Genomic DNA, 17,033 nt, shown 5'->3' with positions numbered 1-17,033 from the left:
GGTTCGTGAAAATATCATTGCTAATTACTAGCTATATGTTCTTTTTGTTTATCCATAATTAGATAAGCATCAATTTATGAAAACAACAGATACATGCTATAGTCATTGCCATTTGCAATGACAAAAGACATATTATCTGGTAATGTGTATTTCTGGAAAAACCTAACGGTAATCAACTCTTCATAACATGAACAAGTTCTTTAAAATCGAGTCGTTGACTTATATATACTGATTTAGTAATAGAGATAGGTACTTGCCATTATTATTAGCATTCTAATGATTACTAGATTTGTCTTGTAAAAAGTTATATTATAGTATTGAAGATACAGGATTATTGCGAAACAATTAAACGGGATATGTTTGGCAATAAAACTCGCATGATGAATGCCGGTTGTATCATATCTATGCAGCATTTGACTGTCCCTCTGGTATCTTTCGATCCTCTTTTATGAAAGCGCTAAAATTAATCTGGCATCTGTGTCCTTTGTTCAATCATCGCAGTAATAAATGCACTTCATAATTTCTGCAGTTACAGTACTCTAATATAGTAAAGACTATATATACAAACAACTGATAAACAGAATTTTATGTGCATGCCACAATACATCATGTACCGTGTAGTACAAGCCTATATATTACTAAACGAACGGAAGTGTTTTTTCATATAGCATAATTAGCCACGTACTCTATGCTAGGAAATGTTGGCACGATGCAATTGAAGTATACGTTCATATCCCGCAAAATATCATATTGATGGGCTGAATTTGATTACAGGTTTGATAATACTTCGTCATTTTTAATGAATATTTTGAGCCCAAGGCGTAGCCGTGAGTTTTAAATGTTCATTAAACATTATCAAGTATTGTCTGATCAATTTAAAACATATTCAAACCATCGAGTGATATAACAAAAGTTTTCCCTCATTGTAATATTCTAATTTTGATTTTAGCTCAAATCAAATTTCAACCTGGTTATCGTTATTAAAAGTTTAAAGAGATGTAAATAATTTGAACATTTCAACTAATGAAATCAAAGAGCAATGAGATAGTTTTGTGATAACAAAAAAAAGGATATATTATTAATAAATGAAGATTTCTTCTGCTTCAGGTCAATTTAACCTGGTGTATCTAGAATTCCTTCTTTTTAAAAAGCAACACTATATATCATATTTTTCTAAAATCATATTAATTTTAAAATTGAAATGAATTTTGTTAACAATCGTTTCAACATCAGATGCTTGCTGTTTTATTGACGAATGCATTAAAAAAAAACGTTATTGACTTTGAGGTCTTGTATAAAAATGAGATTCAATACTACATGTATTTTACCCTAACCTTTGCACTCTTTTCAATTCTTTTTTTTTGTAGTGGGAAGGGGTACGTCTATTTTTGTAATCAATAAATAAAATTAACAATGTAAAAATCTCAACTTAAAATGCTTTTATAGTTCTATTCTAGATCTCCTTTAATAGTATAATTGGACAAACAACAGTACTCCTCCTTTTTGTCTTTTTGTCTTTTCCTTTGGAAATTGCCTTAGGGAATTGTACACTTCGTTAGTGCAGTTTTAAAGAGTTCACTCACATAATTGATGTACAATAAAACGTCATTCATGTATAGCATTTTATAGGGCATGGAACACCATGTACTTTGAAAAATAGAAAGGGAAAATACTGACTTTCCATTGCACGAGAAAAGGTGAGTATGTTCTTAGAAGAAGTATTTGTGATTAGTGGCAGTAAAATTTTAAGATTATTGAATCTCTTGTAATGCTGTCACATACTGTATTATGATATTCTAACGCTTTTAAACAGTTGTTCTCTTCTATAAAGACACATGATTTAATTTGAAACCATTTGATGTGTTGTAATTTTCTGATTAATTGACAATATATATTAATGTTCTGATCCTATCCTCACCGGACACTGATTATTACATCCATGTCTAAACAAACAAATTGTCTGACCTTCGCTCACAGATTAAATTATCCAACTTTCATCTATATAAGTCATTCGAACTAATGAAATGTCGTGTTCTGACTGACTGGCTTCTTAAATAAACCTTAGGGCACAACAATTTCAATCAAAGTAATTGCCACAAATATTACCTTTGTACACATCGTATCAGTGTTTGAACAGAAGATACCAAAACAGAAACTAACACAATTAGACTAAGTTGTCATACATGATAGCTTGCAATATAAGGACATCATGGCAAGATTTTAATTAATTTATTGGTTGATTGATATAATACTTGACTTTAAAGAAGGATAAAAAAGAAGGATTGAAAAGAAGGATATAGAAAAGAAGTATAACTATAGCAGCTGAAGGATGACGAATGATCTTTACTGCAAAAATATCTGTAACCGGAACACTTTATTGCACCAGGGAATCCCTAAATAAATGATAGAATATCTATGTCACATATGATCAATGATATATTTCAATTATCGAAAACAAAATGGCGTCCTCTTTGCCTCGATTGTGACATCACCGAATTTATATCTATATATTTAAATCATGAGCAAAATGACGGATAGCATTAGTGTTATAAGATATTCTTACCCTTCCGTAGCACCTAAGCTCACCCCTAGTGTTTGTCAGTTTCTCTTCGACATACTATATTTGAATGTCCCCTTGGTATCTGTGTCCTATTTTTTTTAATATCATTTAAAATAATGACACGGAAAAAAATCATGATGATTACATTGACTTATAATGTAGAAATCATTTGGGACTGTTGTCTTTTATAATTTTCAATTCATTGTCTTTTGTATTGACGTAAGCATTTATTAGAAAGACAAAAATGGAAATATGATTGCGTGATCACACTGAAAAGCCGAACAGAATAAGTATATTTTTTTTAATTACAGAATTCATTTTCTTCCTAAGTCTACACTAGTATAGTAGCATAGATATAATTTCCTGTAAGACTATGTAATCCAAAACCCTGACTTTGTCATTGCAATTATTTCATATTTCATTCATTGACGATGTATTAAACTAAAGAAAAAAAAACGCTGACGATTTAGTCATTGGCGTGAGAGCACAACCTTGAATTGTGGTCATATATATCATGATGGTAAACGAAGGCAGCAGACGTATACCACTGTTCAATAGTCATAAATCGATAAAGTGAAAAAACAGATCCGGGTCACGCATTACCTATAAGAGGAAAACAAACGAATAATAGAAACACTGAACTGCTTAAAATGATCATACATAGAAAACTATTTGATAAAAACTGCCATATTCCTGACTTGGTACAGGTCATTTTGAAAACATATGTGGATTTAACCTGGTTTTATGACTAGCCGAACCTCCCGCTTATATGGCAACTATTTCACGTGAAAATCCGAAGATTAAAACATAAAGATCTGGTTTTATAATGACAAAAATTTAAATGAAACACTAATTTACGGTAAGCATTACAGAACGTTATCTTGAGATAAACTTGTCCGACTAAGTGATAGGGGAAAAATGATATTGCCTCATTCCCCCGACCACAAATTATGATCTGTTACCCATACATACATGGTATACAACTGTGCACAAACTTAAAGGTTGCGCTTTGTAAATATAGCTGTTTCTCAAAACACGCCTATTTTGGGGAGATCTTGAATATTCATAGAGAATTAAGTTTGTTTACATACTGCTTCCCAGTTATGCTCTCTGTGTTCCATCTCACAGAGACATAACTTGGGAATGTTACCAGTAAATAAATTGTGGCATATTGTTTACATTAAAATCTGTGGTAACATTTCATTCGAGGTAGGGGTAGTTAAGAAAATTAGTGTTAGTTTAAACTTTGAGAAGTTCAGGGCATATAAACGTTGAAAATATGCCGCACAGCCCTATATTTTGACCTTTGAAAAAAATTGTGGTGCATATGAACTTTCAATTCTAGGATAAGATTTTTTCAAAACTTCATATATAGTAAAAGTTGTACAGTTTTAGCCGTAAAAGGAGTTCCTATGAGAAATTGTATTGTCATTATTTACAGAAATGCAACCTATTAAAACCGAAGCTGTCTATATTCCACAATTTCATACTTATTGTAAGTATAACTTATTTCATAATACGATCGGTTTGATTTCCGAATGCTGCCCACAAAATAGTTACACGGATTTTTCATTGTTCAACAACCTTAGTAAGCTTCACCCTGAAGTGGTCATTATTTAGTTTATTAGTTTTCTATGTTGTGTTTTGTGTACTATTATCTGTCTGTTTATCTTTTTTCTTTTTTTCGCCATGGCGTTGTCATTTTATTTTTAATTTATGAGTTTGAATGTCCCTCTGTTATCTTTAGCCCCTAATTTACGAAGTATGAATGTCAAAGTTGATTTAATAGTTCCAAAAGTAAGAACTATGATATTTGCCTTTTTGTCCTTGTTTTTGAATTATTGAAAACAAATTCCGGAATTTTAATCATTATTATATCATAAACAACACGACCGGTAATTTGCTTTCTCTCTTCACCCTGTATAACCCCGATACAATTGATTCCGGACGTTGACGCGTTCGAAACGATAACCATGACAACATTTGGGATGACAACAATTTCGAATGCCTATCTAGAACTTATTTGAGTATATATAAATATGTCATGTTCATATTAGTTTATTTATTCAATTATACAGTTGTTGTAAGTTTTTGACTAGCATAAAACGTTTGATAAAACTGCTAGATGCAAAACGCACAGACATGGTGCAATTTCATACGTTTTATGAGATAAACAATGCTGAATATATTTTCGTGCATACACATTTGCGTATTAATATCTTGAGCAATAATAAATAACTATACGTTGAATTACTACGTGCCTTCAAATGTTCCCTAGAATTTAGATTAAACGTAGTATCATACTAAACAAGTTTTCTCTTACTGTATTGTTCGTTCCACCAAATGTGTCGCGTTCGTTGTGCGTTTTTAAATTATCAATGTACAGTTCGTTGACAAAAATCGTCACAAATCACTTTCTTGTCAAGGTATTCCAGATGGTGTCGGCGACTCTTTTTCTGTATTTTATTGTAAATGTTTATCTGTTAACTTAGTCAAATTAGTTGAACTTGAAATATCAGTCATAGAAAGCCAAAATTTCAATGTTTCACCAGCGTACATCATAAAGGAATGTTTCTATTGAAAATTGGGACTTTCGACGTTATTCCAGATGAAATGAACAGTTAGTAAATATATTCCAGAGGAAATAAAGTTTCAAAAAGTATAGTAAAGTCAATAAAACTTTATTGACTTACTTTTCACAATTTAAGGCTCTTTCAAATGCCGATGTTGGTCCAAATTCGCTTAGACGAAAGCAGGCATAGGAGCTCGTTGGACTTAGTTTGCCAAATGACTTACATGGCATTCCAATTGCTTTATCTTAGTTGTGGTTTTTTTTTTTACATATAAAGCTTTGTAGATGTGGTGTGATTGCAAGTGAGACAACTTAATACCTAAGTCCTATTTACAATATTTCACAATGAGGAAAACCTATTCCATATAATCTGCTAAAAAAGGCCCCGATATAAACAAAATGTGAAATAATTAAAACGAGGAAACTAACGGTTATATATTGATAACTTAAAAATTATGTATTAAAGAAGATCAAAAATATGACAGGACTGTATAACCAATGTACTACAGGCTCCAGATGTTGGACCAACACAAAAAAATGCGGCGGGATTAAACAAGTGAGTCCACAACCCCTGATTCAATATACCTCATTTTATCCAGTGGCAGTCCAGACTTCTCAGACGTAATTCCGAAGGGCATCCTTCCAGGACCTACATGTTGTATAAAAGAGGGACGAAAGATACCAAAGGGACAGTCAAACTCATAAATCTAAAACAAACTGACAACGCCATGGCTAAAATTGAAAATGACAAACAGAAAAACAATAGTACACATAACACAACATAGAAAACTACAGAATACACAACACGAACCCCACCAAAAACTAGGGGTGATCTCAGGTGCTCCGGAAGGGTAAGCAGATCCTGCTCCACATGTGGCACCCGTCGTGTTGCTTATGTGATTACAAATCCGGTAGATAGTCTAATTCAGTAGGTCACATTCATGAAAGGGAAGGGGATTGTAGTTACGACGTAAGGAACATATCCGATATCATTTGTGAAACGGTTATTCCATAACGGTCAACCAACTCGTGATGGCGTCCGTAAAATTTACGAAGGAATGATTTCAACTTCACCATTTGGAACTCTTGGTTTAATAGTTTCCTTGTGACCAGTAACCCTCTATCAAGAAAATCATGATAGGAAATACAAGCACGGGAATATCGTATCAATTGGGAGATATATTGTATCTGGTGCTACTGTGTGATTATCCTGAACACGCATGACATATCTGCAAGTGAACGTTAAGCAACCAACAATCAGCCATAACGTACGCGTGTCATTAACAAATAATTGGGTGCAGAAATTGGCCATTACCAATAGTTACTGTGAAACGTTTCATCTTTTATTGATAACTTTTAAGACATGAAAGAAGAAACAAAGCAAATGACTAAGGTTAGGTTGATGATTGATGCTTTGCTCAACCGCATAATTTACCGATGACACCAATGGTAAATGGTGAATATGAATATGGTCCCTTCTGTCTTCTCCAAAATAAGTCAAAATTTGAATGAAATGCATATGGGTGGGTTAACTTCAAGGTGCTAATAGTAACCAGAATTACGAATCATTCAGATTTTGCCATCACAGTAGAAAAACTGTAATGTTCGAGGAGGTTAAGCAGAATCTTTATACCTTGAAAATTAAACAAACAAAATAAAATTGAAGAAAGCAAACCAGTTGCATATTAAAAATGATCTCTTAATCTTTACATCTTTATATTAAAGGAACAGTATTACTATTTGTGGCTCTAAGTTATATGGTCATTGTATACACATGTTCTGTAGCCTTAATGTAACTCTATTGTAGTCTATGACCCCTAGGACTTGCCTCTTGAGATTCAGACCAAAAGCCTATAATCCATTGATTGTTTTTGATTGCTGCATATATCAAAACGAAGATGTGTCATTGAAACAACTCTTCGCAAAAGGCCAAACGACACAAAATGAACAACTATAGATCAACGTACTGCCTTCAACAATGAACAAAGCCCATACCACATAATCAGCTATAAAACACACCGAAATGACAAATCGAAAACAATTTTTACGAGAAAACTAGCGGCCTAATTAATGCACAAAATAGTGAATAAAAATATATATAATTACTGAATTACACGCTCCTGGTTTTAGACAGGCACATACAGATTATGGCGGGATTAAACATGTTAGCCAAACCCACCCTCTAACCGTACATTGACTGGTACGTAAACACTTTCAAAAATTGTATCCTATTAGAAATCGGACATGTGGATCTGTCTGCTTAGCCATATATGCATCTGTCGAGTTATTGTATCTTCAATTTTGAATGTGTTCTTAATTTAATAGATGCTTTTGTGTTATGTTAAATTGGTTCTTATAGAATTGTAAGACAATGATGACTGCTGTACCCATATTTGGACTATTTTATTTATTATGTCTGTTTATTTCAAGCATCATTGTAAATATACCGGAATTTGATGAGACTGTCGTACAAAGTGAGAGGTTTAATCCACCATTTTTTTACATTTGAAAATGCCCGTACCAAGGCAGGAATATGACGAATATGACAGTTGTTGTCCATTCGTTTTTTATGTGTTTTGTCATTTGATTTAGCCATGTAATTAGCGACTTTCAAATTTGATTTTCCTCTGAGTTCAGTAATTTTGTGATATTACTTTTTCCTACCAATTTACACTTTCGTATACATAAGATTTTTTGACATGTACAAAATACTTCTAAGAGTGTTCCAACAATACAACGGATATTTGGGGTTGCTGTCTGTATGTAATGTTGGTAAATTTTGTTTTTCTAACATGCATATTGGTTATAATCATATCAAAGAGTAATTAAATACATGAAATATTCATTGATAAACGCAATATTGTGTCAACGGAGCGTACATTATAAAAAGGAGTAATGACAACGAAGCGTACACAACATGAAAATAAAGGCACTTTAAAACGTGTATTTTTCTGTTTGTAGACACAACATAAAAATACGATCTTAAATAAGTTTGTTAATTTTAAACAATGAAATTTTCAAAAATGTATGTTTTAAAAGCTATGAGGTATTAAAACATTATTTGTTATTATCTTAATATACCAAGCACATTTTATCATTGATATCATCGTTCGTTTTTTAATGTTTGCATACAAAAATGTCACATATTTGAAAAACCTTTTAGTAACTAATGAGTATTATAGCAAAGAATATATTGGAGCAAACTATCCGAAGAATAGATATTGGATTTTCTTTCAAAGTAATAATTTTTTACTGTCTGAACTCAGTCTTACACGGTGTTTTCGATTCGAACGCGTCAACGTCCGGTTTTAACTGTATCGGGGTTATACATGGTGCTCTTGGACTATTTAAATTATGGGTCATATTCATCAATCATAAGTTTATATTTACATTATTGCCTTCTTTTTCTTTCAAATACCCATCAACAAATATTTGGATTCAATTATAAGAACGAAATTAATTATTTTTGTTACTGTAAAATTATAAGAAAACATTAATTTTACTATCATAAATACATTAAATGATACAAGTAAAAGGAGAAACGAAGGAACGAAGAGTAAAATAACAACAATACCGAACTCCAAGGGATATTAAAAAACAGTCCTTTATAAAATGATAAACCAAAAGATCATACTTATCTAAATTCCACGAAGAATAAAATGAAGATGAATCATTTTTCGCTTCACAAAGACGAAGCTATATCTCAAACAAGCTTCTCAAATACGAAAGCCTATTGATACAAGTGATTGCAGAAACATGATGACGTTCCTTGATCATACATCTTCAGCAAATGACTAATGGATAGCTAACCAATTTATATGTTACGAGTCATTTTGCTAGCATTCATTATGTGTTACATCTATAAAAATATGAAAATGGATAGTAAAAATTCAAGCAATGACTCACAACAAACCTTATATTAGAAGCAGTAAAGATTGTTAAAAGAAAGTATATTTTCTTTTGATAGAACAAGATATCGTCAAATATTAGGAACTGAAATTAGCAACCAGGTTACACCATCTCATGCAAACTAGGTGATAGGGTACTTAGAACCAATTATGTCCGACAGAATGGAAAGAATTTTGGAATTTCAAGTTAAACACAGGTCATAATTAGATATTATTAATAATTTCTCGACCGTCTTGTATAAATTTAGGTATTAAACAAAACTCTTCTATGAAATCGTTAATTCTACAAATAAAGGCAATTTTTGTATACCGATTTTCAACTATCAGACACCACAGAATAACAAGGAACAAGCCAATCAACGATAAAACAGAATACACACACGGGGACGTATTATTCTCACGAATATATACTCGTGAATTTCATACAATTCTTATCACACTACTAATACAAATCCATCGATCCAGTGTAGCATTGAGGGATATGAGAAAATAAAATTAACTTTTTTGAAACTTTCAATATAATCTCTAGGGTTTTCCTCCATCCGGGACTATCAAATCTAAAATTTATTAACGTTATTTTATATTTTTATGAACGTATATATAACAACAATTATATTTGTTAAAAACACAGAAGATACTCATCATTATATATTTTTTTGTTATGCATGTCACCCATAAAAAATAAGCGACAATCCTGTAGACATGTAGACAGTTCTCCTAGAATAGGATTGACTTGAAACTCAGGACTTAATAATATTTGAAAGACTTTATCCACCAGTTAAAGAGGGCATAGAGATGGAAGGCAGCTGAACAGCGAACAATTCAGAATTCCATGATCCTCAAAGCAGAAAAAAATAAACAGATACCTCTAAAAACGAGATATGCTTCTGGAATAAAAGCATGTTAAAGTTTATCAAATCATTCATTTAAATGTTTCAGGGATTACTGTGGCTTCCGTTTTGTTTTACTCGCATACTTTAATGTAGAGGGCTATACTAAATGCCGCCTTCAACTGCAGAAGTTTCTCGCTGCGTTGTAGACACATTAATGGCCTTTGGTATGTTTTGTGCTCTTTGGTGAGTTGTTATTCTCTTTGTTACATTCTTCTTTTCAATTTTCAATTCGGTTCATCAGATTTTATATTTATTATATACATAACAGAACATATTTTGTTTAAAAATGTGTAGTGATTAGTGATGCGAGTTATAAAGCAGAAGCAACTTTACCATTGGTTAATACCAAATTCATGCAAATATGACCTGCGAATAATGAAAGATGAGTTTCTGAGTTTTTATGTCTACCAGTGCGAATTTCAAACGCAAAATTTTACACCAGTACTGAAAACCTTCCATCCTTTACGGGTAGACTTTACATAGATAAATAAAATCGTATAAGATAAGCAAAATGAGGATGTTAAAATTGATGTATGCCTTTAAGTGCCCAGTCGTTACATTTGTTGTTTTTATAGTGATTAAGATGATAACACAATGTTGACCGCTGTACCCCTATTTTTGACATTTTTACTCTTTAAGTATGTTTGTTTTGTTCACGCATCGTTGACAATGTAATGAAATTTGATGCGACTGTCATACAAGTGAGAGGTTTAGCTAGCTATAAAACCAGGTTTAATCCACCATTTACTTCATAAGAAAATGCCTGTACCAAGTCAGTAATATGACAGTTGTTATCCATTCGTTTGATTTGTTTGAGCTTTTGATTTTGCCATTTGATTATGACTTATATCTAGAAATTGACTATAAGGGTCGGTTGAAAACAAAACTTTACGACAAAAGAGATGATTTCAGCTTCCAAATTGTGTGAATTTTCATTTTTAAACCAAGAGTTCCAAATGGTAAAGTTGAAATCATCACTTTGTAAATTTTACGGACGCCATCACGAGTTGGTTGGCCGTTATGGAATATCCGTTTCACAGATGATATCGAATATGTTCTTTATGTCGTAACTACAATCCCGTTCCCTTTTCAAGAATGTGACCTACCGAATTAGACTATTTACCCCTATTTTTGACATTTTTACCTATTGTTTTTGTTGTTTAGTTCACACATCGTTGTCAATATAATCGAATTTGATGCGACTGTCATAGAAGTGAGAGGTTTAGCTAGCTTTAAAACCAGGTTTAATCCACCATTTTCTACATTAGAAAATGCCTGTACCAAGTCAGGAATATGACAGTTGTTATCCATTCGTTTGATGTGTTTGGACTTTTGATTTTGCCTTTTGATTTTGGACTTTCCGTTTTGAATTTTCCCCAGAGTTCAGTATTTTTGTGTTTTTACTTTTTCTGCGTTACATTCAAGTAATGCAAATTCTGTATTGTGACTTTTAGGAAGTATCTATTTGCACTGTAATTGATTTTTTTGGATTTATTTTCTGTGATACTTCAAATCAATTTTGCTGGTAAGTCCTAACAAAACTTCAACCTCATTGTGTTTTAAATGATTTGCATTGCATTGGAAGATCATAATGTGTAACCCCAGTATAATGTTTCTATTTAGATGTCATTTGAATGTTCCTTTATGTCATATAGTGCTCTTGTATTTATATATTTTATGTTAGTCTTCAGTTGTTTTGTTTTAAGAAATTGCTGATGAAGGTTTATTCTAGAGACATCTTCGGATGCACCACGTTTATTAAATTCTATCATTGGGTCCTTGATGCTGTGGAGGAATGTATTGATATCAACTTTTCAAAAAAATCCGTTGATATATAATAGAATTGATTAAGAAAAGGATTTTCGACCCCTCCGCAGTAGATGATTTTTTCTCATTTGGCATATTTGACAAAGGTTTACCTGTTAAATAATTGTAACGCATCAAATTATTAAAGTGCAATAACCGTCTTTCAAGTACCGAATGGATACCGCTGCTGATGGACCGTTAGTTTGAGGGTATCATAATTCCACAAGCCTCTGGTGCACCACGGACAATATTACATATTTATAATATAAAAATAGTGTATGTTTTAACTTTTACTTGTTTCGATCTAATTAGTTTTACAGATGTACAAGAAAAGTTAATTTAATTAGTGTAAATAAAAAAAGTTAAAGAGTGTAAGAAGGCAGATTTAGAACTGTATCAAAAAAGTCACACGATTTTTCGGCATTAGTATTAGAGTTTAACTAGTACATGTAACTCCTCTGTGTATCGTTTGTCATTCATCTCTTGAAGATCAGGACAGAGTACTCAAGACGAAATATTGAAAGAACATCTGTGTACTGGTGTTAAAATCTCGTTAATTAACATTGAAGAGACAAATAAAGAAACAGAAACTCCGGGAATAATAATAAAAAAAAATGATACCAATGCATTAATAGGAATCGTCTACTTCTATGCCTCATCCCTATGGGATTCCTCTGTTCAGTACCGTGTATGGTTCAAACACACAACCGTAATGAAGATCAATCAACGTAAACATCTCGGCCGCATAGACACCTAGTTCAAATGAAACTGTAAATTTTGAATCTAACAAAAATCGGTCTAAACAGGAAGCTTACTGAGTGAATAAAATAGGCCTCCGAAGTAGACGTTCAAAGGAAGAAGACTCTTAGAATATGAAAAGTCATATATAAAATAAAAATTTAGATATCGCTAAGTAAGTGATAGAATTAAAGCATGGAAATGCAGAACACAAAATTATGCCCATATCAGATTGTTTACCTCACTGAAATTGTACAAACTTACATAATGTTGCGTTAAACTCTTCAAACAAACAAAATAAAAAATGTCAACAGAATGGAAAATATTAAGATGGATCGTTATATCGTTAACTTTAACAGAGAAGATTAAGGTTATTGTGGTAACATATCGGTCGGTGAAATTGATCACAAATGAGTAAATCCTTAATTTATCCCATTTAAACGAAATCTGTACTACTTAAAAAACATTAAAGAAAAATACAACGATTCATTGCGTTAAGTAACAACATCTTTCATCTATCGTTAAACTGATTTTTGTTCGCGTTTAGTAAAAACATATTGCTATACCTATGCACTGTTACCAATCTATCAATAGCATCCTATCAGATATTCAAATTTAAAATTACAGGTTGCCTGCAGACAGTCATTAGCCTTAATCTATTATCATCCGAAGATGTAAAAATAATTGAATGGACATAATGCATACAAATACTTAGCGCAACATTCATTAAAACACAGAACAAACTTTGTTTTGTTACTTAAGCCTATTAATTAAGAATCCGGATGTAAAATTGATTTTTTATGTAAATTTACGAAATTGCAAACTACATGTTTGTTAACATTTACATCATTTTTTTTACCGAATTTTAACACCATCATAAAACCATTTACTTGATAATGCATACATGCTATTGCAAAATTGGTTCAACTTTCCATTGCAAATTGCTGGAAAATATATATGGATTTTCATGAATTGTGATAAATAGTGCATTTTTTTTATTACAAGTTGATGTCTCTGGTAGAATTTTAACATCTGATTAAAAAGTAAAATCACAAAAATACTGAACTCAGAGGAATGGTTCCTTGTTTGCAAAAATGGCCATGAAACTCACCTAGCGGTTCACTATTACGAGATGAAATATTGTTTGAAAAAAACATGAATATAAATGTTAAGATATACCGACCATGCCTGATCACCACTTGTAGACGAGATCATCAAACACCCCTACTAGCTAGAATTTTAATATATAAGCCCAATTCAACTAGATTTTAACCGATACAAATCTGGTGAATATTCATTCTAAACAAACGAATATGCCATGACATATCTATGCTCATTGCATACAGATTGTGGAGAAAGGTAAGGACTTGCACTGGTTAAGATCCATGCCTAATTCGACCCATTTGTTTCCGAAAAATATTTCGATTAGCAGCGAAAACTATGCTGTTTATTTAATACACAATCACATATAACACATAAGTTGTTATAGAAATTATGCGTATTTAAACAAACTCTTATTTTACAGTTAGAAGCGAAATGAAATTGTAGGCTTCAGAAATATACCGATATTCAAATTACGTAAACCAATTAAAAGATACTAATCAAGATAAACGAAAATAACTGAGAGAATAAAAGTCAGACTAACTGTGTCTCGCTATAAAAATAAAATCTAAAACACCATCCCACATAAAATAAAGGATCATTGAATGTTTACAAATTGATATATAATTACACGTCTGATGCATTTATAATTTATAAGTGTAAAACCCGTCTTTTGTTGGCTTTTTGATTACGAAATAACATTACCATTTTAATGAAGTGTTTTATGCTCACTGATATGTTTTAATTCAGTTCGAACAAGTCATTGAGGACATATCTTCTCTTAACAAAACTATGCATAACTGAACGAAACATACATTTTCATTCATTTCTTTGGTGACCTCGGCTTTATCAATTACTCCAACAGATCTCAGGGTTAGTGTTGTTCGCGTTTAAATCAATTGACCACAATTTGACCATTATAGTGTTTTCAAAGTACATCAATAACAACAGTTGAAACAAGAACATTTCTGGTGTGGCAGGAGTTTTGTAATGTAGTTAACCATTTTTCTCATCGAAAATTATTTTTTGTTACCAGATACATATTTTTGTAACATGCTTTATCAATCTGCATATTTTTATTAACATATATTAGTTTGGTAAAAATAAGTAGCGTGTTAATTTATCAATTACAGTGTTTTCAAAGTACATCAATAACAACAGTTGAAACAAGAACATTTCTGGTGTGGCAGGAGTTTTGTAATGTAGTTAACCATTTTTCTCATCGAAAATTATTTTTTGTTACCAGATACATATTTTTGTAACATGCTTTTTATCAATCTGCATATTTTTATTAACATATATCAGTTTGGTAGAAATAAGTAGCGTGTTTTAATCACAAAACCTGTTTTTAGTAAATAGTTTGTCTTTATGTAATAAATACATGTAGCAGATTTATACATTTGTACCTTGCCTTGGGTTAATCTTCTAAATGCTTGGATTTGACAAGGTTGGTCGAGAAGAAAAGGGCATAAATAAGCAAAGCGCAAATTATTCATTTTGCTTTGTTATACTTATTGAGAAATTCAGAATATATAAAGTAAATAAGTATCACAAAAATACCGAACTTCGACGCATGTTTAAAACGGGGAAGTCCATAACAAATGACAAATCAATCGCTATCAATCAACGGAACAAGTGAAAAAAACAACTGTCATATTCCTGACTTGGTAAAGTTTTTTTCAGTAGGAAATATTTGGTCAAACCTGGTTTGATTACTTTCCCAACATACCACTTGTGTGACAAGTGGTTACACGTTATATATTCTTTGTTTGATGTGAATAAAATGCACTGTGAACGTCGATTAGATAGCAACACGTTGATACAAAAGAATGACATATTTCTGTGCAATTTTTTTTAACTGACAGACTTTATTTATAATTTATTGCGTTGAAGCGTTGAAAATAATGTTTGATCAGTTTCAATCATATCTGCCACTTTATTATTCTACAATGTACCATAGGGTTAACCAAAATATGAAAAGCGTTATGATAATCGTGTAATTATAATAAATAATGTATATCTCTATTGATTGATGTTTTGAATGGAATGTTCCTATGGGAAATTAACAGTATAGCACAATGATAAATATAGGATTTTTCGCCAACAGCAAAACGATATAATTAAGATGATTATTTCATGTTTAACCGAGGGTATCACCAGCTCAGTAGCAGGTTCTTCGGTACATGTCATGAAAATGAAAATATTGTTAAAATTGAGAAAGAAAATGGGGAATGTGTCTAAGCGACAACAACCCGAATATAGAGCAGACAACAGCCGAAGGCCACCAATGGGTCTTCAATGTAGCGAAAATTCCCGCACCCGTAGGTGTCCTTCAGCTGGCCCCTAAAAATATGTATACTAGTACAGTGATAATGGACGTCATACTAAACTCTGAATTATACACAAGAAACTAAAATTAAAAATCATACAAGACTAACAAAGGCCAGAGGCTCCTGACTTGGGATAGGCGCAAAATTGCGGCGGGGTTAAACATGTTTATGAGATCTCAACCCTACCCCTATACCTCTAGCCAATGTAGAAAAGTAAACGCATAACAATACGCACATTAAAATTCAGTTCAAGAGAAGTCTGAGTCCGATGTCAAAAGATGTAATAAAAGAAAAGAAATAAAATGACAATAATACATAAATAACAACAGACTACTAGCAGTTAACTGACATGCCAGCTCGAGACCTCAAGTAAACTGATTGAAAGATTATGTCTTCATCATATGAATATCAGGCACAATCCCTCCCGTTAGGGGTTTAGTATCATACTATCATAAAATATATGAGAAGAACATAACCCGTGTTATGCCAATAACTGTTTTTTTTAAAATAACTGTGTTTAGTTCCGATGCAAAGACCCTATAAGTGAATCATTATTAAAGCCAAAATATGCAATCTTTAATGACCTGACAACAGTATCGTAACTATATCCCTTCTTAATAAGTCTGTTTAAAGGTTTTGTAAGCTTTTGAGGTGAATATTGACATTTTTGTGCTTTGTAAAGAATATTACCATATAAGATTGGATGTGAAATACCTGAACGTATAAGATGTCTGCAGGTTGAGTTATATTTACAAATTAATTCCTTATACCGTTGATAAAATTTAGTAAATGTTTTGACCAGTTTCTGATATCGAAAACCCTGGTGTAATAATTTTTCAGTAATACTTAAATTTCTCTCGCTAAAATCTAATACTTTGTTACATACACGAGCGAATCGTAAAAGTGGGGATAAATAAACACCATAAGATGGTGACAAGGGAACGTCACCATCTAAAAATGGATAATTAACGATAGGAAATGAAAAATCATCTCTTTTATCATAATTTTAGTCATAAATTGTAACTCATAACAATACAAAAACAGGTCCGCAATAAGTGGTGCACAGTTAGTCCCCATTGGAATTCCAATAACTTGACGATATACGGAATCTCCAAAGCGAACAAA

Source organism: Mytilus edulis, chromosome 4 (genome assembly GCF_963676685.1).
Source record: "Mytilus edulis chromosome 4, xbMytEdul2.2, whole genome shotgun sequence".
In the NCBI taxonomy this organism is placed as follows: Eukaryota; Metazoa; Mollusca; class Bivalvia; order Mytilida; family Mytilidae; genus Mytilus; species Mytilus edulis.
The sequence above is the reverse complement of the archived record's forward strand: the minus strand, read 5'-3'. Positions refer to the sequence as shown.